The sequence below is a fragment of the Eschrichtius robustus genome, chromosome 6 (genome assembly GCF_028021215.1).
Source record: "Eschrichtius robustus isolate mEscRob2 chromosome 6, mEscRob2.pri, whole genome shotgun sequence".
Lineage (NCBI taxonomy): Eukaryota > Metazoa > Chordata > Mammalia > Artiodactyla > Eschrichtiidae > Eschrichtius > Eschrichtius robustus.
The window spans coordinates 56,817,300-56,839,348 of NC_090829.1; the positions used below are offsets into that span (position 1 = coordinate 56,817,300).

The 22,049-nt window shown below is 36.5% G+C and overlaps 1 protein-coding gene across 4 annotated transcripts in view; it reads right to left on the reverse strand.

Annotated features, from left to right (window-relative positions):
• The window catches only part of TBL1XR1 (TBL1X/Y related 1), a 177,619-nt gene that overhangs the window by 85,137 nt on the left and 70,433 nt on the right, over positions 1-22,049 (reverse strand). For all 4 annotated transcript variants that reach the window (XM_068546265.1, XM_068546262.1, XM_068546264.1 and 1 more), the window contains exon 2: positions 5,603-5,677. The gene's annotated coding sequence lies outside the window, so the exon portion shown is untranslated. The remainder of the gene's footprint in view (positions 1-5,602; positions 5,678-22,049) is intronic.

The window sequence follows — 22,049 nt, forward strand, 5'->3', positions numbered from 1 at the left end:
TCCCCACAAGATGTGAGTCCCAACTGCCTAAAATATTAACCTACTCAAAGGCATCTTGTACTGGCCTCCTTATCTTCCTTCCCCACAGGAACTTCCTGGGTTCAGCTTTCAAATAAAATGGTTATAATCGAGGGTTTGATTCCACGGAAATCAAACCTAATACAACTGGTCAGCGAGGTTCTATTCTTAGCAGGAAAATCTTGTTAAACAAAATTAAGTTTTAGAAGCTGTGGGATAACTGTAGAATTAGAACAAGAGAAAAGAGGAGGCCTAAAGGGATTGGTCAACAAAGTTGATAGACATTTCTTGAAAATGAGAATCTATCTTATCTTTGGAACAGTTCAAAGAAAAAAAACATACAAATTGTTCTAAAACACTTAAGATGCAAATTAGAGCTACATTGAGACACCATTTCTCAACTATCAGATTAAATATGTATATATCCAAAAAGTTCTGACTATACACTGTTTACAAGTGGGAAAACAGACACCCTCATACACTGCTGGAAAAAATATAAGATGGCATAAAATCTACAGAAAAGAATTTGGCAAACTGCCTCAAAATTACATGAACATTTATGCTCATACCTAAAACTGCCATTCATGAAACAGCTAAGCTACATCTATGTAATGGACTACACCACAGCTATTAAAAAGAATGAGGACTAACTCTATACACTACGATAAGGTGATCTCCAAAATGTTCAGTATATATATACACATAGGTTTGCTTATTTTTAAAAATAGCAACCTAGTTGAACTTGGTTACCTATAAGGGGAAGAAGAAACTAAGTACATACTTCACTTTGAAGTAATATCAGTGTTTTCAATAAAATTGTAAGTAAGATTAAATCAATATTTTAAAATCCTAAAAATTAAAAGTACAATGAAACAAATGGACCTGATTCTGTACCAAGTTGGCAGAAAAATCATACAAGTAGATTTACTTTGAGTACTTCAAAATACTGTGAATGTAAACCCCCAGTGGGTCATGGGCCAAAGAAAAAGCAGTTTTCAGTAATCATATTGGTGGTACTGGTTTAAATATATAAAAATATATTTATAAAGATACAAATTATATTATGTACAATAATTTCATATTTATTTATATATTTACATATTTATATCTTACATATTCTGTATTTTATACCTTGAAATAATATATTGTTTTATACATTTATATGTTAAATATATATAACTTTATATATAATATAAATATACAAAAGAAACCAGTTTATGTAAATACCATTAGAAAAAGAGATTTTTCAGCATGAGAAAGGATGGAAATACTGAAATCAAAGAATTTAAGTCTGAAAAATTAAAATCCAACATTTTTATCAGATATATCACAGACATACCAGACATCCAGAAACAACGAATACCCTTAGCACTAGACTGTGGCTCTACATACTGCTTTCACTAAAAGGAACTGGACTTTCTGGAGACACAGCTGATTTGGGGACTAAGGAAGAACATGTGCAAGATGAGCTCAGGAACATCTTGCTATGTCAAAAAGCAAGGAAGCTCTCAGAGACTACTAGAGTTGTGTCAAAAACATTCAGAAGTCAATTTAAAAAGGCTCCTTTGGCCAAGACAATCTGAGTATACTAAGAATAAGAATAAAAACTACAATGCAATAACATATCAAATATTTAAGTCCCCAAGCTCACAGAGACACTTTTTAAAAAGTCTTTGTTGGTCTACTTTTCCCAGCATTCTAGGAAGCAACTTAGCACTTTGAAAATTGGAAAATAAACTTATCTACGAAACAGAAATAGAGTTACAGATGTAGAAAATTGGTGAATAAAGGGAAGAATCAAGAATTTGGTATGCCTTTCCTGTACAAACTGTGCCACAGAGTAACCAAATATCTGATGAAGGAAGTTTCTCTTTATAGAAATATTACAAATAATAAATAATGAGAGATGATCTCGGCAATGATCATCAATGGTCACCTAATCATCACAAATAGAGACAAGCAAGTATTATATGCCTCTTCATGGAATTACTTAGTACCACCTACAAAATATTCTGCCATCCTACCCCCACTCCAAAATAATGCAAAAAAAAAAAAAAATCTGAATTAGATTAATCTTTTAAATTAAAAAATTCAAGGGAAAGAGAGGCATTTTACTACAGGGATGCAATTAACAAAATACAGAATGAGGAAACCCTGGCAAGACAAATAAAAAGGAAAATATAATAAAGAGGTAAAGCATAAGCTGTAAGTAGCAACCAAACGTAATGTATGGATTTTGTCAATCTGTTAAAGCTCAAACTAAAAGGATAAATGGTGATATTAAGAAATTACTGTCATCACCTAACACCCATTATTAGAGTGCTCACTACCCCAAAATGAAACAAACCAACCCTCCAACCCTCACAACAGCCAAAAACTCTCACAGAAAATAACCGGCACTGGCAAGAATGTAGAGAAATCAGAGCCCTGGGCATCAGTGTTGGGAATGTTAACTGGTGCAGCCACTTTGGAAAACTGTATGGAGCTTCCTCAAAAAATTAAAGCCAGAATTAGCATATGACCCAGGAATCTCACTTCTAGATGTTTATCCAAAAGAACTGAAAGCAGGATCTTAAAGAGATATTTGCACTTTCATGTTCACTGCAGCATTCGTCACCATAGCCAAAGTTGGAAGTAACCCAAACGTTCATCGATAGATGAATAAAGAAAATGATATATACAGACAAAAATTCCACCTTTTAAAAAGCAGAAAATCCTGTCATAAGCTACAACATAGACAAACCTAGAGAACATTACTCTAAGTTAAATAAGCCAGTCACAAAAGACAAATACTGTATAATTCCACTTACATAAGATACTTAAAGACGTCAAACTCATGAAAACAAAATGTAAGGTGATTGTTGACAGCGGCTGGGGGGAGGAAGAAATAGGAGATTTTGTTCAAAGAGTACAGAGTCAGTTTTGCAAGATAAAAAACTTTTAGAGATCTGTTGTACAACAATGTGAACATATTAACACTACACTTAAGTGTACTAACTGTACACTTAAAAATGGTTAAGATGGTAAATTTTATATTATGTGTTTTTTACTATGATTTTTTAAAGTATATTTAAAAGCCTTTTCAAATAAAAAACTTACTGTCAATTTTTCAAGTGGGAAAATGGTACTGTAGTATATACTTTAAAAAAAAACCCACATCTTCCATCGATACCTACTGAAATATTAATGTAATCATGTGACATATGTACTGGCTCCTAAATAAATGGGGGTGGGGGTGGGGAAGCACGAGGCATAACAACATGGGAGCAAAGCGGTTACAGGAAACAAAGCTGGTGATGCTGCAGCTGGGTGAGAGTTCATCATGCCATTCTCTCTCGTGTACATCTGAAAGTTTTCACACTAAATAATAATGGACACCTACTGGTCTCTGGGTTCTATTAATGCGATAAGATAACTGCAGAAAGTAGCATGAAACATTTACACTGAAAAGTAGCTGTAAATCATGGTGACTTAAGATGCTATGAGAGTTAAAATAACTTGCACTTAGGCAAGTGAAGAGTGAGGCAAAAAAAAGAATATTCATGGTTCTTATATGAAAAACAAAGTTGAAGTGGGTGTGGGGGGCGGCAGAGGTGACTTTTCACAAAGCATTCCGTTATGGCATTTCCAGAGAAAAACACGTGAGATAGTACACAGCACAGATTTAACCCCGAACACTACTACATTGCTCAGGCTCATGGGAAAACCACCATTTTGAACCCAATATCTATAAACTTACTGGCACATCTTACAAATGTGTAGAAATGGCTTTGATGTCCACAGCTAGACTATAAGCGAATTTGTGTAATCTTGACCTTCTTCATCTTTCACACTAACACATATACAGAATTAACACTAACATAAACATTTGTGATGGCAAATGTGTTTGAGATAATCTGATTTAAAATACAGTCTACAAGCTGCTCCCCAAACAAAACAAAACAACACGCAGGCTATGTGAGTGGCACGTTACAAAGTCACCTGAGGACAGGCACTTAGAAGAGAGAGCCAGTGGCATGGCACTTGGCTCTCAGATACCCAACAGGCCTGTGCAACTCACTTCTCAGGGGAAACGTGCCACAAACAGCTAAGACTCCAACAACCAAGAAAAATGCACAGGTTTCAGACGTGAACTTCAAAAAAGCCAGACACTCAAAATGCCTAAGCTGAGCTGCTTACGTGAGAAAGTGTAGTGCTGCAGAAGAAACAGCAGATTCAATGATGGGTAATAAGTCACCCAGGTACCACAAAGAACCCAGCAAGTATCTTCATACATGAATGACGAACTGTGTCAGCCTTCGTGCTCGGTAAAGCCAGAACAAAAATCCTTATTTTCCCCAACATTCCCCATTAACTACTGGGGGGAAGGAGGAAGGGAGAAGAAAGGGAGGTTGGAGAGGGGGAGAGGTCGTTTTCTTTTCAGCAGTTAAGAATTCAGAAGATAGTTTAGGCAGAGGAAATCTTATTGACATACTGACAAGTTCATCTTTAAAATGAATCATTTCCTAGGAATATTTTCACAGATAACTTTCACATCTCACTCACTCATCCTGGTTCTAGTTAAGTTTTACTACTTTTTATTTCAGACTGATGCATCTATAATTTCCCACCAAATTCTATAAACCTTAATCAGTTTCTATAGCTCCCTGATTTAATATTTAAAATAAAAATTTAAGTAAAAATAATTAAAAGTTTTGATAATGCACTATAGAAAACACTGTTGTTAGGCAATTAATTCTTCAAAAAAACAAAAAAAATAAAAATTCATTCTCCTGCTATTTATTGATGCCCCAAATACAGGGCCATACCATTTATATAAGGAATTACTTTTTGTAAGGTAAAATCATTCTGAATTCTAATGAACAGTGATGAGATCACTTAGCCTATAGCTAGAATAAACATTAGAAATTTAGTCCAATTCTATCACCAGATTTTACAAGAGTACTTGCCAAAAGTCATCCAAGACATATGCAGCAGAGAGCAACTCCCAATTCCCACAGAGTCCAGTGGTCTTGCTGCTATATAACATAGTGGACATTTTCATTCCACAGAGAAAGGATTCTAAATGACCTTGTTAAATAAATAAGAATGGTTCTCCTGAAAATTATCCACTAACTAAAGACATGTAGAATTTTAGCCATTTAACTGCCCATTAACTATAAATATTAGGAGAAATGAAATATGATTATTTTAGTAAGATGATGGACAAAAACACAAGAGCCATTACTGCCACTCTAACTTAAGTCTAATGAGAAAATTTTATTCACAAAATATAGTCCACATGTTAAAATATAAGATCTTAACTGTATAATAACACTTTTCATTCTGATAACCATAGCCAAGATAATAGAAATCTTCAAATTAGAGGTTTTGCCTTTTTAGAAAAAACACCAAATAATCAAACATTATTTTAAGTACCTTAAAAATTACATATTTTTAAAAACATTTCTTCAGTGTGAGAACACATGTATTTTGTCAAATTATGAAAAACTTTCAAAATTCTTAACAAATTCTTAAAAATAAGAGAATAATAAAAACAGAAATTAAAACAAGCTCTGACAAAAACAGTAGGAAGAATTCTTACCATTGGCAGTGCATTGATGTGGGGATGTACAACTGAATGTCTGGTACTGCCAATCACAAATCGCTGTTGCTGATGCTAAGAAAAAGGAAAGTAAAATATTCAGTGTGTCTTCAAACAAATTCAGTTTAAAAGATTTCCCATATCAAATTTTACATGTACAAAATACTATTTATGCCTTTAAGGTCCCAACCAGTGAGTACCTTTCTCCTCCTAAGCAACTGCTGTCATAAACAGCAGCAACTTTTGAGCGTGTAGTATGTGGCAGGCACTGAATCTTTACATTCCTAAAAGGCTGACACAATGAACAGAATGAGACTCAAAAGAGACGAATTTGCATAAAGGAGGCACTCACCCCCATTCAACTCAACTTATGCAAATACTACTGCAACAGGGCCCAGTATAGCAGATTCATAATCTATCATCAGGAGCTGTAAAGAATGGTATAAACTTATATGCTATACATTCTGTTTAATACAATAAAGAGAAATACCTAATTGGTTTTGAAACAATTTCAATCAAAACTTATTAAACCGTATCTCTTCAGAATTTATATTCTACGGAGTTTACCCAGTCTTCTCAATTGCTGAGTCACAGCACATTATTTTCCAAGAACCTTTTTTGCAAATATACGAGTGGTTTTTCACAACCCTGTCAGAGTGGCGACTCCCAGGTGGAACACTGACCAGGGCAGCTTCCACCGTGTGCAAGCGTAGAGTGCATTTTTCTGCAGGAGTACAAGCTGAGGCCACACAAAGAAATGCAAGAGCTTTTCTTCGTACACCAAAAAGGTGAATTAAGTCACTAACACTAAAAAGATAACTAAGCAAATACACTGAATAAATACAGAAAGAATTTAATCCCTTGAAATTTGCTCCTCTCTGATTTTATCTTTAATTGACTGCAATCCTCATTTGTGCTCATTACCAACTCCAAGGCCACACTAGATAACTTCAGTGCTGCTATGTAACTTTCAGATAGTTGAGCTGTAAGAAGATCTAGGGGGGCTTCCCCTTCCCCGGTGGCACTGTGGTTGAGAATCTGCCTGCCAATGCAGGAAACACGGGTTCGAGCCCTGGGCTGGGAAGATCCCACATGCCACAGAGCAACTAAGCCCGTGCGCCACAACTACTGAGCCTGTGCTCCGGAACCCACTAGCCACAACTACTGAGCCCATGTGCCACAACTACTGAAGCCCACGCACCTAGAGCCCGTGTTCCACAACAAGGGAAGCCACCGCAATGAGAAGCCCACGCACCTCAACAAAGAGTAGCCCCCACTCGCCGCAACTAGAGAAAGCCCACGCACAGCAACGAAGACCCAATGCAGCCAAAAATAAATAAATAAAATAAATTTATTTAAAAAAAAAAGATAAATTATTTACATATTTACAGTGATACAATCTTGTTTAAAGTTTGGTTTTTGTTTTTTTTTTAATTTTTATTTATTTATATTTATTTTTGGCTGTGTTGGGTCTTCGTTTCTGTGCGTAGGCTTTCTCTAGTTGCGGCAAGCGGGGGCCACTCTTCATCGCGGTGCGCGGGCCTCTCTTGTTGCGGAGCACAAGCTCCAGACACGCAGGCTCAGTAGTTGTGGCTCACGGGCCTAGTTGCTCCGCGGCATGTGGGATCTTCCCAGACCAGGGCTTGAACCCGTGTCCCCTGCGTTGGCAGGCAGGCTCTCAACCACTGCGCCACCAGGGAAGCCCCAATCTCGTTTATAACATTCTAGGTCCTTAACTTTTGAATGTCTTCTTAATCATGATGGTTTTATATCATTATTAACTACTAACTCAAGTCACAATTTATTTTTAGAGTAAGGTTCATCAGTACTAATAGTGAACGATGCCTGTCTGTCAAATATCTTTCTTGAGAATCTCCAATTTTTTCAGCCATCTTCTAAAATAATTAGATCATGACAGATGAAAAGCTTATTCTAATAGTTTAAGTATCAGCTCTACCATTTTCTTGCTTCCTATTCTTATTCATGTTTCTTATATTCAGTTTCTTTGCAGGAATCGTTACATTATTAGTCTGTTTTTTGGGGTTCAGTTAAAACTGGATAATATAATCCACAAATCTGTATCATCAAACACAAGTAAACATACATGAATAAGCTCAAATGCACGGCAATTCCCAGAAATGGAATGAATGAATGGGAGTGCCACTGTTGCCCTGCGGAACCCCCAACTCTTTTGAATACCGTTATGTACCACATGTTATACATGACTCTCTGACATCACAGCCAAATGAGGGTGCAAATCAACCGCAATATTAAATATTAATTATATTTAATTTTTAAAGTCTCAAATGAACGTATATGGAGTAACTGCACACTGTACCTCAATGGATATTTGTTTTCACTACTATTGTGTGTACACACACAACACACACAAACTTACACACATGTACCTTAGGGAAATACTAAATCAGATCATTCCAGTTGCTAGTCTTTCTTTTACCTCCTCTCCCTGGTTCTCTCCTCTTACTTTTTTGTGGTTAGTTCTCTCATCACTCTCACAGAGGTCTCTAATCTCAGTTTTCTCTAAACGTATTTTCTCTTCCTTTCTTTTCCTCATTCATTCATTCACTCATTCAGCTTTTCCTATTAGACTACAGCTCCTCATGGGAAAAGGCCACAAAGGTGATCTAATAAATATTGAAGGGGTTAAATATCTGATTCTAGGATATGAAGGGTGAATAAATCTGTGGAAAATGGTGTATCAACAGGTCTGCCCATTTGCACATACAATAAAATCTGAAAAACTGAGAATTTTTTTTCCCCTCAGCCACACCGTGTGGCTTGCAGACCTTAGTTCCCCAACCAAGGATCGAAGCCATGCCCCCTGCAATAGAAACGCGGAGTCCTAACCACTGGACCGCCAGGGAATTCCCAGGAACTTTAAAAGAACATATGCAGGGCTGTATTTTGGTTTCTGTATTAATGTTTTCCTAGTCGACCCATTTACCTATGCCCTGGTCATTGTGCAGTGCATTTCTAAAGCATACATCACAATTCTTCAGCTTTATAAAATGAGTATCTGAACTTTAAAAGATAAAATTATATATTCTACAAAGGAATTATGAAAATCTAAGGTGATCTGAGATAATCCAATAGAATATACATTAAAGCTATTTGTACTAAAGCGATTCAAATTGTCCAAAAACCAAAACCATGTGTATCCTTAACAACTGCCTTTATAATCTCACTTGCTCAACCTCCTGTACTCTCACTGCAGCACATCACCCACTATGTTCTCTGCACTCTTAGGCTGCCATGACACTGCTCATTCCTCTGCCAGAAATGTCCTTCTACTGTGGCTCTGCCCACAAACCCAGTCCACCTCCTCTTTCAAGGTTCAGCCCAAATCAGCTTCCTCCCTTGATTACTCACCCACTGAGAGAGAAATACCAGTCTCTCTCACCACAGCTCTGCAATGCCTTATTCTCTCACCATGCCTCCCCTATCAGACCTCCCCAGGTCAGGGACTAATCTGCTCATCTTGCTGTCCCACCACAGAAGAATAGTGCCCTGAGCATACACAGTTCTTGAGATACATTTATTGATAAAATGATATAGTATCTAAATGTGTGGGAATAGGTACATACATACTCAAAAATAAAACACAGTAGATACTGAATTACAACACAAATAAATCGCAATGATTAAGGAGGAACTCAACAGTGAATCTTGCTTTGTTTTTTAAAAATACTTAGGAGAGCCTGGCTATACCAATAATTTTAGTATCACTTCCAGAAAGTGGCCAATAAAGGTTGATCTTTTGCCATTAAAAAAAAACCTCTATGATAAGTCGCATTATAAAATGTGTACAGCGACCAACTACTTGATGTACTACATAAACTAAACCCATGTGCTTTACTTCTTGTGATGAAATAAATGTTTGTAGGCTTTGGTTCTGTCTCCAAACAAAAAGTTTTGCTTTTAGAATCTGTACTTCAGAACATTTTACCTAAAATAAATGAAGTATTAATCTTTCAGTACAGAAACTGAAACTGCTATCTCAGCAGACATCATCTTAAATCTACCACCTATACAAAATTAGGATTTTTTTTAAGATGCAAAAATCCTATAAAACAGCACAACAGTATATTTTGACTGATCTTCAGACATACTACCCTTCAGTCTCCAAAGGCAAATTTATTTGATTTACAGATCTCTTTTAAAAGCTAATGGATTGGATTGGAAGAATCAATATTGTGAAAATGACTATACTACCCAAAGCAATCTACAGATTCAATGCAATCCCTATCAAATTACCAATGGCGTTTTTTACAGAATTAGAACAAAAAATCTTAAAATTTGTATGGAGACACAAAAGACCCTGAATAGCCAAAGCAATCCTGAGGGAAAAAAAGCAGAGCTGGAGGAATCAGACGCCCTGACTTCAGACTACACTACAAAGCTACAGTAATCAAAACAATATGGTACTGACACAAAAACAGAAATATAGATCAATGGAAAAGACAGAAAGCCCAGAGATAACCCCATGCACCTATGGTCAACTAATCTATGACAAAGGAGGCAAGGATATACAATGGAGAAAAGACAGTCTCTTCAATAAGTGGTGCTGGGAAAACTGGACAGCTACATGTAAAAGAATGAAATTAGAACACTCCCTAACACCATGCACAAAGATAAACTCAAAATGGATTAAAGACCTAAACATAAGACCGGACACTATAAAACTCTTAGAGGAAAACACAGGAAGAACACTCTTTGACGTAAATCACAGCAAGATCTTTCTTGACCCACCTCCTAGAGTAATGGAAATAAAAACAAAAATAAGCAAATGGGACCTAAGGAAACTTCAAAGCTTTTGCACAGCAAAGGAAACTATAAACAAGACGAAAAGACAACCCTCAGAATGGGAGAAAATGTTTGCAAACGAATCAATGGACAAAGGATTAATCTCCAAAATATATAAACAGCCCATGCAACTCAATATTAAAAAAACAAACAACCCAATCAAAAAATGGACAGAAGACCTAAATAGACATTTCTCCAAAGAAGACATACAGATGGCCAAGAGGCACATGAAAAGATGCTCAACGTCACTAATCATTAGAGAAATGCAAATCAAAACTACAGTGAGGTATCACCTCACACCAGTTAGAATGGGCATCATCACAAAATCTACAAACAACAAATGCTGGAGAGGGTGTGGAGAAAAGGGAACCCTCTTGCACTGTTGGTGGGAATGTAAATTGATACAGCCACTATGGAGAACAGTATGAAGGTTCCTTAAAAAACTAAGAATAGAATTACCATATGACCCAGCAATCCCACTACTGGGCATATACCCAGAGAAAACCATAGTTCAAAAAGACACATGCACCCCAATGTTCACTGCAGCACTATTTACAATAGCCAGGACATGGAAGCAACCTAAATGCCCATCGACAGACAAATGGATAAAGAAGATGTGGTACATATATACAATGGAATATTACTCAGCCATAAAAAGGAACGAAATTGGGTCATCTGTAGAGACGTGGATGGACCTAGAGACTGTCATACAGAGTAAATTAAGTCAGAAGGAGAAAAACAAATATTGTATATTAACACATATATGTGGAATCTAGAAAAATGGTACAGACAAACCAGTTTGCAAGGCAGAAATAAACACATAGATGTAGAGAACAAACATATGGACACCAAGGGGGGAAAGCGGGTGTGGGGGGGTGTTGGTGGGATGAACTGGGAGATTGGGATTGACGGGTATACACTAATATGTATAAAATAGATACCTAATAAGAACCTGCCGTATAAAATAATAAAATAAAATTCAAAAGAAAAAAAAAGCTAATGGATTATGAGCCCCTTCCCTAGGAAAAGGTACAAACAAAAACAAATTTGCTTATAATTTATAGTAGTGACATAATCTAATCTAGAACCTAGTGGTCAGTAACAAAGTCAAGAATGTGTACCTGGTTATCCTTAAGGAACAGAAATTACAAATGAATTTTTTAAATTTGGAGAATTGCGGGAAATCTTCTCAAGAATTAAGAGAAAAACATAACAATGCTATCATAATTAACCTGCTTAGAAAGGTTTTTGTTAAGTGAACTTCTGGACAAAAGAAAAATCACAGATAAAGTTCAAATTAAACTGCTTAGCACAAGATTCAAAGCACAATAAATAAATGGTGATTACCTCCAACTGGAACTTTTTTAAAAGGAATATATTTGTAAATCATAGTTTCAACTGAATCTTCTCAATTCCACTGATCCATTTCACACAGAATGACTTTGTTAGTTGCCTTCTACAACGTGGCAATCTCAAGTAACATACTACACATTCATCAAAGCTCTAAAGCATTATATCCCGCATTCTCCTCACCCTATTCTCATTTCCCACGGAATCATATACACAGATAATATTCTGGGCAGCCAAAAGATGCGGTGAGTGAAAAGGGGGAATGAGCTGGGACAGAGGGTTATCTTAAGAAAACTGACCCTGAGATCAGGCTGAGAGGCAGAACAGTCAGGTCAAACACAACTCTGCCATCACTGACTCTGATTTTCACTTTGCTTTGTTATTTAAGTGATTTAGAGAAAATGAATTTAAAAGTTGTATATTATGATCCCAAATTTTCTAAAAATAAAAAATACACAAGACCACAAACCGACACAAAGAAAAATTTAAACATGCACTGGTGTCTAGTCATCCAATTATTACTTCAGTTGAGTTAGTTTCAATGGTAGTATCACATGTGGTTGAATTTTATATTAAATTTATACCAAAAAAACACTACTGTGCAGAAAAAGACAAAAAACTATCAAGGACCCCAAAATTTGCCTGTCAGGAAGTAAGCAATGCAATTAAAAACAATAAAAACAATAAACTCTCTCATACAAAGCCACAGAGATTTTTAAATTAAAGGTTGGTTTGGGCAGTTTCAAGTGTTATTAAAAGTAAAATTTAGTTTTAGGCACTAACATCCACCCATCAAAGTCTTCCAGTTCACTAACTTTCAATGGTAGAGAACTTGAATATGAGAAAAGGCTCAGACTCAAACTTAAGTTGTGATGCTAGAAAGGTGATATAAAAATGTATGAAATGGAATATTACTCAGCCATAAAAAGGAATGAAATTGGATCATTTGTAGAGATGTGGATGGACCTAGAGTCTGTCATACAGAGTGAAGTCAGAAAGAGAAAAACAAATATCATATATTAACACATACACGTGGAATCTAAAAAAATGGTACAGATGAACCTATTAGCAGGGCAGGAATAGAGACGCAGATGTAGAGATGTTGACACAGTGGGGGAAGGGGAAGGTGGGACGAATTGGGAGATTAGGATTGACATATATACACTACCATGTGTAAAACAGATAGCTAGTGGGAACGTGCTGTATAGCACAGGGAGCTCAGCTAGGTACTCTGTGATGACCTAGATGGGTGAGGATGGTGGGGCGGGGGGGGAGGTTCAAGAGGGAGGGGGTATACATATACATATAGCTGATTGACTTTGTTGTACAGCAGAAACTAACACAACATTGTAAAGCAACTATACTCCAATTAAAAAAAATTTTTAGATGTATGAATAAATATAGTATTGTCATTTAATTTTTTAAAAGGTGAGAACATCAACACTGTGTAACTGTAACTAATTTCTTTTTTCCTTCCCCCCCAAAAAAACTGTTACTAAATTAATGGTGCAACTTATAACTTAAGATGCCTTAGAAATATGACAGATCTGACATTGTTTTCTTAAGACAAAGCTGATAGGAGCTAAATCTCTTTTTTTTTTTTTTTAAGTAGTTTGGGAGGAAGAAACAAGTAAAAGGTAAAAGGAGGCAATAGAAATAGCATAAGGATCTAAGAAATAATGGGACTGAAAAAAAAAAACCTAAACTTTCCATATTCCAAATTTGCCTAAGACCACACAGGTAGGTACCTGGGCACTTAACAAGTTAGAAGAAAAAACTGACATAATTCCAAATCTTATTAGATTATTTACTCTTCCCAAGGGTTGAATAATTGATTCAAGATACCAAAAAATTTGAATAGTTAATTAGGCTAAGACAACACAAAAATTCTGCTGAACAATCCATTCCCAGAAGAAACGAGAACAGCTTTGTCAGGGATGTTGGGTCTTTGATTAACTCTGTCCTACAGAAATACCTTTCCAGATTCTAACCTGTGACATAGTGGGTCCTTCACTTGGATTTAGTTGGTCTAAGGTAGAATCTGCACATCCGCTGAGTTTAAAAGCTCCCACAGATGATTCCAATGGGGTTGAGAACCACTGGACTACGTGGCAGGAAAGGGCAGGATGGGGAGTTTTACTAGTCAGAGTCTAATTATTAATCTGTGGGGCTGAGGCAGGGGGAGGGGGAAAGCACAGAGGGATCACTTCTTTCAATAACATTAGCACTGCAAAGTGAGTCCTCTCATTCTCAGAACTAGAGACGGAAACATACTACACTGAGTAAAAGTTTTATTAATTTGATTTTAAGATGAACAAAAGAAACAAAAGATAAATGATAAACTCAACCCTTCTCCCCAAAAATGAATTAGGAAAGGAAGGACAATAATAATGAGGACATCTCAAACAGAAAGAGAGCCAGACAGACCACAAAACAAACATTGCTGATACCTACATTTAGATAAAAAGACACAGAAAGACCAAATGAGACTCAGCTTTGTGCCACAAAATGCTAAGTAGTAGATAGAGGTTATAGAAAGATATTTTTTCTGCTCACTCTAATGAAAAACTGTTCTACAAATCAATGGAAACTTTTAAACAAAACCTGGATTATCACTCAGCAAGGAAGTTATTACAGTGGGATATGATACGGGGTTGTATGTGTGCCCTGTCCAATGCCTTCCAACTCATTCAAGTATGCTATCAGGGCCACCAATAACCTCTGCAGCACCTCTGTGCAAATTAGACACCAGCAGGACAAATTAGAAAAAAAGAGAAGGCATATTACAGTACAGAGAGTTAGGAGCCTGAACCGTGGAATCACACAGCTCTGAAATTACAGCTAGATGATCTAAGACAAGGTACTTAACCTCTCAGTGCCTCAGTTTCCTCATCTGTAAAATAAACTGTTATGGGAGTTGAAAAACTTAATATTTATAAAATGTTAAACAGTGCCTGGCAAAGAACTCAAATCATTTAAAAATAATACATATAAGTAACGAGGCCTTTCCTCTGAGAAGACACAGTCCCAATACCAGGGAAATGGCTTGGCTGAATGTGTGTGTGGCCTGAATGTCAGCACCCACTTGTCCCCTTGGCTGCGAACTTCTGTGCAGGACACCAACTGCCCATTCATATTCTGCTATGCTGTGTGCTATATGACTGTAGAGTCCAGCTTTGTCCTCTGTGAGTTGATATAAGAGCATTACTATATGCACACACAAAAGAGAGTAATGATGGATAAAAGTCTTAAATTACAACAGATTTGCAGTGTGCATGAACATGACAGTTATCTTAACCAGTGTGACCACACGGAGTGACAATGAACACACACTGAAGCAGAGCCTCTTCAAAACTAAGTCTTCAACTTTCAGTTTGTAACAGAAAGGAATATGCTTCTTAACTTTTTTTAAAAATTAAGAACATGCCAGCAGATAATTACTGAAATCAAACTGTCATTCTGAAGTACTCTAGACACAAAAAGAAAAAATATATTTACATTAAATTAGATGTTAGGTTCAGAATTTTAAAATGTTACATTTCTATCTCTACTCAGATTCAGAAGAGTCACTCTTGTGTGTCTTAAGAGTATTTCCTTACATATAGAAAAGCTTAAGGTATAATCTAGACAGTACCAACAAATGTTTTGCCTTCAGTTAAGTTAAAACAAATTGCTCATTTAACTACCATGTTTCTATCAGAATGGCAGTCAGAAATACACCCCTTTAAGAAATCAGGGCTGTCTTTTAACATAATTCATTCTGAGTATATTATAAAATAAATTACATATTCATAATTCTAAAATATGCCTAATTCTCATCTGATGTTGGTTTGCCAGACTGCTTTCAATTTCACCAAATTTAAAATGAAACATTTAAACCAGCAAATACACTGTGTTGTCTGCCTGATCCACTCAGGACACACAAACACAGGAATAGGGGCACACATATACACTTTTCACACTCACTCTCTCCAGGGGGTCATGAAAAGAAAAAAGACCACCTTTCTTAAGTAATTCAATTTATTTACTTCAATACAAAACACTACCCCTCTCCCTGCCCACCACCCAAATTACAATAAAGCACCAACAGAGACTATATGAACACTACAAAGGTTCCACCTGACTTTCCAGTCACTGTCATGCAATGGTATAGAGGTTGACACTATGGCCAGAAAGTAAATATTTTTGGTTTTGCAGACCACAAAGTCTCTCACAACCACTCAACTCTGCTATTACAGTGCAAAGCAGTCACGGACAATATAGAAATGAATGGGTATTTCTGTTTCCACAAAAACTTTATTCAAAACACACATACAAAAAAAAGGGCTACAGGCAACACTTTTTGCCCCTGAAGTAATGCCCAAGACCATCCAAAATTCTACTGATCGAGGACAGAGCATAACACTTTTAGGTTCAACAAAATTTAAAAGAAAATTTTTTTTTAATCAAATAAACAGACCAAGCAAAAATAAATTACTTGAGCATTCTCCACTAAAACTATGTAACCATTCTATAGGAAGGTAATTTTCCAATGCATTCAAACATGTTATCTTATATGGCACTATACATAATAATGAAGTTCAATCAGAAAGGAAGCGTACTAAAACTCTAGTATTTCTCTGCCATCTTCAGACTTAAAAGGCAGTGGAGGCAGAATGGAAAGAACGAAAGATTTCTACTCTTGCTGCTTAAAAACACAAGTCTTTCACGTCTCACCCTTACAACCATGAGCAAGTCCTCTGTGTCCTCATCTGCAGAATGAGGCTATTCTACAAGACTATACTCTGCTGGGACTGTGTGAGCACTAGACAGCTTCACAGCAAGTATGAACATATAGTTTGGGTTATTGTAAGAAAAAAAAAACTATGATTTAAAAACAAGTGAGCACCAATCCTATTAAATCTCTAAAGATGTTTTCACACAGAAATAATACTAATAAATATCAGCTACTTATAACTGCTTGTAGAGTGTAAAAGAGTACAAAAGGATTAAGAATAGTATTGAAAGATTAAAAATTTAGGTTCTAAATTAAAAAACTTTATGACTTTTATGACTTACCATGAGATTATAAAAATAGCAATGGGAAATATTAAAAAAAAAAACACAACAACAACAACAAAGAAAGAGAACAATGAAGGCACAGAAATATCAAAGTGGTCCTGGAAATGAACTCTCTTGGCCAGAGCAAATGGAAGCAAGAAAAAATGTTGGCCATAAGTTTTGCCAATACTAGCTGATGTTCACCAAGTAGTGAGTATGAAGAATTATTTTGCATATTTTTAATTAAGAGAAAATGATCTTGTATTTTACTTTTTTTGACACGGTTAGTGATAACTGGACACCAAAAATCACTTCTATAATGTGAACTGAACTGTTACTGCAAAAGATGTTTCCACATTTTCTAACACTCCTAAATCATAATATAATTCACAGATAAATCTGGGAAAGAAACAAGTAAATTGTGTATTTGTAATTATTTTTTTAAAAACAAGTTCATAAAATTATCTATAGACAGAACTATATTTAAAACAAAATGTCAATTTTCTTAACTTCTCCCACTTCTCTAATATCAAAGCAACTAAAAATTCCATCAACAACAAAGGATCCGCATGCTATAAATGAACTCTCTGCATTAGAGATGCATCAGTTACTCAAGAAAAGGCAAACTGAGAAGAAAGCCAGATTCTCCTTCAGGAGACCAGGATGCAATGTAAGTTAAAACCCATGTTTATCTCTAAACTAAGTTAAACAGTAGGTTTTGGGTTTTTTTGTTTTTTTTTTTTTGTTTTTTTTTTAAGCTGACTCTAAGATGTATCCTGCAATAGACAACAGAACTGTGGAGAGAATGGAAAAGAGAGGGGGAGGGGAGAAAGAAGGGGAAGAAAAGTTTTATTTACATCTCTACCAGATATTGTTGACATTAATATTAACATCTCTACTAGATATCCATAATATTAACAATAGAACAAAATTACTATAATACATCAGTAAATAAAGATCCTTGCCCTCACAAAGTTCAAATTCCAGCAGAATTTAAAATTACTTGTTATGTAAAAGGTGATAAATGCTATGAAAAATGAAAAAGGGAATTCCCTGGTGGTCCAGAGGTTAGGAATCTATGCTCCCACTGCAGGGGGCACGGGTTCCATCCCTGGTCGGGGAACTAAGATCCCGCATGCCATGGCACAGCAAAAAAAAAAATTTTAAATATATAAAATAAATAAAAAACAAAAAGCAAACAACAAAAAAACACAAAACACATTTTTAAAAAAATGAAAAAGTCCAAATAGGGTGAAGAGAATTAGGAGTTTTCTGGGGGAAGGAGAAGCTGGTGCCCACACTGCAGTAGCAGTAGGATGGTCAGAACTGGTTTGTATTTCAATTGAGAGGTGGCGAGATACTCAGGAAGCTATTGTACATTCTATGTTTTGTATTCAGGCAATCATGTGTGAAGATGTGCCTTATCTTGATGCTGTCAGCTTAGTGCTGGAAACAGAACCTCCATATTCACAAAATAGGTCATTTATATTTCAATTACTCTAATTTTTTCTCTGAAATGTCTGTTCTTACCTACATCTACTATGTATTATGAAGCCATAATTCCTAGGGTAGATATTAGGCATTATAAGTGACAGGTTTATTTAAATATTTAGCATTATAATATTATGGAGACCATCATAAAAGTTATCAAATGCAAAAGAAAAGATACGCTAAATAAGAGAACCTTCGTTAACTGTTGCCCAGAGTCTGTTCAGTCAAATTATTTTTCATACAAGCATTCTTACAAAGTTAACATCAAAGAGCTTCAAACTTTTTCAAGGCACAGGATATTGAAAAACAGAAAAATGTCACTGAAACGGAATGCCTGGTCACTTAAATCCTACCACAGTTTAGAAAAAAGACTCAATTTTTTGATATCCACCAAATGCTTATATTGATATCCACCAAATGCTTATATTGTGCCTAGTACTTCATACACTTACCTACCCATCATCACCTTAAAATACTTAACTAGGGAAAAAGAACTAAACACAACTGTGGATGTAAACCAAGGTGTCCTCAAATGCTTAAGGGTCCTCTGGTCTTGTTCACCCTCCTCCCACTGTGTTCCATATTCTTTAGTAGAACAACAATAACTTCAACTGTAAAATCCTGGAAAAAATAAGAGTATCTCTATAGCTTGTACCCACTATCATACCTAAAATGTAATTCTAGATTCCAGCGACGGGGGTGGTAGTGCTGGTAAGATTTGTGGAGTGGCAACAAGATCTTACCTCTTCCTCTTAAGAAGGGAAATAAGCCAGAAATTGTTTAAAGAATATTTTGAGGAAAATCAAAGAGGATGAAAATCTGTTGTGCGTGATTGTTCACGGCCTCTTGATCTCAAGTCAAGGCTAACCAATCAGATGAAAAGAACTACCCTGATGATTCCGACTAGAGGAATTCCCAAAACCTAAGCCGGCCGCAGCTGTAACCTGTTCACTCAGAAGGCTATAGGACAGGAAAGCCTATCAGGGTATCAGACAGCAGAACATGCAATCCAGGAGCTGCTGTCTTTTGCACTTCTCCCTCCTACCACCACCACGTGATTGCTCAGGTAAAAGGGTGCAAGAATTCATAGAGGGGTGTGGAAACCACCCTGGCTTGGAAACCTTAAGCTCCGCAGAGGAACCAATACCATCTTTTAAGAGTCTCATGCGTATAGCTTCCAGGGGACCCAACCCATCAAGGGACATGCTCAGTTAGAAGAATGTACCACGTCCTCCTACCAGGTATTCACTCCCACTCCAGATGCAATTCACAAGTCAGGGACCATTTTGCCATGCTCCACACTGGCTGGTAATATTGCTGACATTCCACCTCTATGTGTCACATGAAACACAGCTAAAAATTAAACCAAGGTCATTTATCCACAGAAAGAGAAAGGTTCGGTGAACCCTTTCCTCACAACACACCTGGGTCCTTATCCCTACTCTGCCTCTAGGATGTCAGTGGTCTTGGGCCTGTAACTTAAAGCTTCTATGGGACTAATTCAGCTCCTATATAAGCAATGACTGGGTTGAACTGTAAAATCCTTTGATCTCTTTTAAAAAGTAAGAACTAGGCTCACAAAAAAAACAGGCTCTCTGATTTCTGAAAAATAAAGGCAACACAGACATAAAACCAAACTAACTAAAAAATACCTTATAGGGAATTCCCTGGAGGACAAGTAGTTAGGACTCGGTGCTTTCACTACCACAGGCCAGGACAGGAAACTAAGATCCCATAAGCTGCATGGTGCAGCCAAAAAAAAAAAAAATTAAAATAAAAAGTATCTTATAAATAGCACAGAGCATTTGTTTGATGATATGAAGAAAGTAAAGCAGTCTAGCTTATAAAGAAATCGAGGCCCAGAGGTTCAATATTTCTTACCAGAAGTAACAAAATGAATACCGCACTCTGCACTGCTTATGCACTCAGTATCATTTAAATCTCATAACCAACTTGTACAGTAGGTATTACTATCTCCGTTTCGGAAACAAGCTAACTTGGGCTCAAAGAAGTTATTAGACCAAGATCGACACTAATAAGAGGAAGAATAAGGGACATCAGATGAGGGGTTAAACTCATCACTCTCCTCCTCTAGGTGTCCCGAGTCCATTTTCAAAACCTTTGTTTCCAAAAAGAGTTTTCTTACTCCAACACGACAAATAATTTGTAATGAAAGTATCACTTTACTTAGGAGGAAGAGATCTATATCCAAATTCTTATTGCTGCAGGTAGGATGGAGTCAAGTACAGTATGGACCTCAGGTACCCCCACCATGGGACAGTATAAGTCCACCCACCAATAAATACAACTTTTTCGCCACCCACGCCTACCCAGCTTCCAAATACTTTTGACCTAAAGTATTTCATACAACTAACTAGTTCTTGAAATGCTATGTGTATTTAAAAGTTAAAAAACAGGGGTTGGGGAGGGCAGCCATCAAGGCAAGGGAAGAGGCTAGGGAAGCGTTTGCTTTCCTGAAAATAAACAACAGATGCAGCACTTCCTTCTGCTTTATTATTTAACAGGATGCCTCCTGAAGCAGTAGCCATTTTTCAACCGAGGCAATGAGCCTGATGAAATTCCTTCCACTAAGGACAATGGGGTAAAAAAATAGCAACTTCTTGCCTATTTTTTAAAAATTTGTTTAAAATAGTACTTTCAGTTACTTGAAGCCAACTGGACATCACTCTCTCCCTAGATGTCCCCAAAGCATTTCAAACTTACCATATATAAACTTAATTCATCTCCCACCCCAAACTTGCTCCTCTTCTTATATTCTCTACCTCTGTGTATGGCTCCATCCTCCAGTCACTCAAGCTAGAAATATGGCTCCTTCTCCTCCTTCATCTCCTACAGCTTAACCAATCAGCAAACACCATTACTTTCTATCTCTAGGGTGTTACTTCACAAATACGTTTTCAGTTCCCCAAACCTCCCACACCCTCGTGACTTTGGATATGCTGTATCCTCTAGCTAAATTTTAGATCACCTACATCCCACCTAAGCTCTACCACCACTGTGGATACTTATTTTATATGCCTGTCTCCTTTCAATATAGGGTATGTTATCTTGAAAAACGCCTGGAACAAAGCATGGCAAATATGGTAAAATGTACCCTTCTCACAAAAGGCGGTTGGTGATTAAAATGAAGACCTTATCTGCACAGGTACCTTAATCTATGACAATAACATCACTGTATTGTTTTTCACTCCCTCACAAAATCAATTTCAGGAAGAAGGAAGACAAATGTTAGTCTAATGAAAACCATATGTGAAATTCAGAATCCTGGAAGTATAATTTTTGTTCCAAGGCTAAAAAATAAGAACCATGACCACTTATTTAACAACCACACTTCGCTCTAAAATACTGTATTACCCAAACACATTATCATAACTATCACATCTTAGTAAACCATTTTAAAACCATTTCAATGCAGTGCCACTCTATTACAAATGCAGATGCAAATTTAAAAATATAATGGCTACTCTTAAAAGGCATTTCCTAGTTTTGCCCTTTTTAGGGTTCACGGTTTGATTTTGATCCCGTTGATCACTTTAGGCCAGATTAGAGGAACTGGGAAGGCAAAGGACAACTGCATAAAAAGAAAGAATTATCAACAGCTTAAAGTGAATGAATCGCTGACAAAGGTCTAAGGTTTGCTATTTTTCCCTTCATTGTTCTACAGACAAAAACTGGACAGAATAGGCAGGGACTCCTTTCATCATCAGCTTCTAACCCCAAG